Source organism: Budorcas taxicolor, chromosome 14, assembly GCF_023091745.1.
Source record: "Budorcas taxicolor isolate Tak-1 chromosome 14, Takin1.1, whole genome shotgun sequence".
NCBI lineage: Eukaryota > Metazoa > Chordata > Mammalia > Artiodactyla > Bovidae > Budorcas > Budorcas taxicolor.
Window position 1 is genome coordinate 66,468,152 of NC_068923.1, and position 3,546 is coordinate 66,471,697.

Sequence of the window (3,546 nt, forward strand, 5' to 3'; positions counted from 1 at the left end):
TGACTGCCTCATTTTCACAGTTTCATTTCTTTATTCTTAAGAGATTAAGAAATATATTTTAAAATGTTCAAAAGCTATATTTACTGATTACAGTTTTTTTTATTATTCCATGGACTGCAGCACACCAGGCTTCCCTGTCCATCACCAACTCCTGGAGCCTACTCAAACTCATGTCCAACGCGTCAGTGATGCCATCCACCCATCTCATAGTGCCATCCCCTTCTCCTCCAGCCTTCAATCTTCAATTTCAGCTCTAGTAACTAATAAAATTCTGGAACTCTTGAGTGATATAATCAGGAAGAAAATATTTTAAATAAGAAACATCAGTATAATATTGAACTAATGCCAACTAAAATAGAACCTAATTCATTTTCCTGGCAGGAAAACATTCTGCTTCTCTGCCATTGAATTCTTTGTGCAGTTGTTCTTTTATTCTAATAACTTTGGATTTTAACTAATAAAGCATATCTTTTTATAGCTTCAACAAAGATCTTTGTAAATATTATTTCAGTTGACATACTTTTGTTATCATAGAGAATCAATTGCTTTGCCTAGAAAAGACCACCTTTCAGAAGTATAATAAAAGAAAATTAGATCTACAGCCCTGCTTTCCTCATGTAAATATTCTCTTCCAAACACTGAATCACTTATTCAAAATTCATATCCAAATCTTGTGGTTTTGGCAAAGTTCTAGGAGAATTCATTAGAAAATAAAGTAATTTTTGTAATATAACCATCTCCTAACTACAATAGCACAGATTTGTGTTCTATTCCCACTTTTCTGTCAATCAATAATACTCATAATAATGTTTTTATATTATTCTGAACATTCATTATGGGTTGCCACTCCTAATTCACAGATTAATTTTTACTACTTATACACACAGAGTTTATCAATATAAAGACTGAATTTGTATGTAATTAGGTCTTCCTTAAGTTTTTCTTGTTCAAACATGAACAGATATGATTCTCTTTAAGCAATCTCACACATTCCTTGACTAGTTAGTTCCCTGTCCTTTTTTCTTCATCTCTGTCTTTGTATCATTGATAATAACTCTGAACATGTACATCATATTCTCATGTGGGCATTGTTTAGATGTACTATGAATAGTGAAACAGAGAGGAAAGCTATGATAGCATCAATATCAATGGAATGACTACTGCTAGGTAAAAGTCAGGAAAGTGGTAACTTTATGACAAAATTTGTGATCTTAAGATAAAAAATCTCTCCAAAGCTGATCCACTAAATTCAGCAACTCAGGTATGGGTATTTTTAGGTGCAATCCTTATCATGTGCTAAGTTCAGATGAATATTGATATTTTTGCATCCTATTTTTCATATTTATTTTAAATATTCAGAATATATTTAATTGTATGAAGAATATTTAATTATTGATTAAATATTTCGAATATAATTGTTAATATATTTTAATTAGGCAATTATGCATATTTCTTTTCATTCTTTTTTAAAATAATATTTTGGCTCAGTGCATATGTTCATTTAGTTATAGATGGTAATAATTTTATAAAATTCTAAAATATATCATTGGAAATTCTATTTGGATTGTAATAATTTCATGGATTATTTCAGAAGATAATTTTCCAGTTAAGAAGATAATATGTAGAAGATTTTCCATGTTTTCCATGTAAACAAAGTGGTAGGTTTCTCCATTTATTTCCAGATTATTTTTTCAGTTCTAAATAAACTATTGTAGGTTTTTCTGTGTAGGAATACTACTTTCATGGAAAATCTACATATTCTTTCTACATTGTCTATATATCATTTTGCTTGGAAATCACTGATGTGTATATATTTGATGACAGTATGTCCTTTAAATAAAATTCATTTATTACCTGTATTACTTTTAAAAATAGCTTTCTCTTGGATTCTTCAGTTAAGATACCTTAGAATACAGTAGTATATTTATCATTTATTTATTATAGTAAGAATAGATTATATGAGATAAACTCCGAACAAAGTTTTAAGTGTACATTATTATAAACTACAGACACAGTGTTATGTAGAAAATATCTTACTCATTTCTCATAACTGAAACTTTATACCCATTGAACAGCAGCTCCTCATTTCTTGCTATTTCCTACCAGTTCCTGGCAACATTTCACTTGCTCAGTTCTTATTCAAAATTGATAAATATACCTCATCTTATCAAGTCTCAGGATATGGCCATTTTCTAAAATGCAATTACTCCACAAAATTGAGGTCCCATATCATATTCTGCCTGCCCTGAGAAAATAACCACTGACAATGCTACCTAAATGCTACCTGTACTACTGGACTTAATCATTTAATTTGTCCCTTTTTAGAATGATTATTTTTCATTTATTTATTGTCTTTTCCTAATCATTAATAGAAAGTCTGTCTTGTTTTTCTTTGTATATTTGGTACATAGCACACAGGTAGTTCAAAATAATAGTAATTCTAATTGACTAATCAACATAACAGGCTTTGCCTTTCAACTGGCAGATTTCATACATTTTCTTCAAACAATCCACTAATAAATGTATTTTTAAAATCTTCTGTATTATTGACTGATTTCTGATTTTTAATTACTTATTATTCATTCCTTTCTGTTTTTTCTATACAAAGTGTATTTTTGTTTGCTGAGAAAACCACTTTTAAAAAAATTCTTCACAGAGTTAATGTGAAATACATAGTATATCTTATGTTCTTTCAATTTAAACGAGAGGCTTAGCATCTTATTATTATTTTCTTATTGACAGTCATCATGTATTTTGATCTTAATTATCACATTTACATTTTTATTGTTCTACTATGCTGTGCTGTGCAAGTCATGTCCAACTCTTCGTGACCCCATGGATTGTATCCCACCAGGCTTCTCAGTTCATAGAGTTATCCAAGCAAGAATACTAGAGTGGGTTGCCATTTTCTTCTCCAGGGAATCTTCCCAACCCAGGGATTGAACCCAGGTCTCCAGCATTGCAGGCGGATTCTTTACCATCTGAGCCACCAGGGAAGCCCATTGTTATATGATATCTTCTTTCAAAAGCATATTTTAAATTTAATTTTATTCTATTTTTGGTTGTGCTGTATAGCTTGTGGGATTTTAGTTCCCTGACCAGGGATTGAACCTGTGTCACAGCAGTGAAAGTGCTGAGTCCTAACCACTGGACCACCGGGAAACTCCCTGAAAACATATTTTTAAGGAGATTTATAAAATGTTTTATTTAAGATAGTTATTTCTCCAAACAGAAGCATTATTATTTCATTAGTTAACTAAAAATACTTAAAAATAAATTCATCAATAAATTTGCAGAAAACCTAATCTTGAGGATGAAAAATTTTGGCAAGCTGAAAAAGTTATGGTCTATGAATGGAAAGCATTAAAAACATTAAAAAAAATATATACAATCATACAATACCAATATGATTACCATCCTTTCTCATAAAATGAGGTATGTTACCATATGCCAAAATGATACTGATACAATAAAAAAAAATTATATAGGAACAGCTCAGTTAGCAATAACATCACTTACTTAGAACATGTAATTCTAAAATGGTTT

At 30.1% G+C, this 3,546-nt stretch overlaps 1 non-coding gene across 1 annotated transcript; it reads right to left on the reverse strand.

The window, feature by feature from the left end:
- Positions 1 to 3,089: 3,089 nt before the first annotated feature.
- Positions 3,090 to 3,162, reverse strand: TRNAE-UUC (transfer RNA glutamic acid (anticodon UUC)). The gene has a single exon. It is a non-coding gene; the product is annotated as a tRNA-Glu (tRNA).
- Between the last annotated feature and the right edge of the window lie 384 nt (positions 3,163 to 3,546).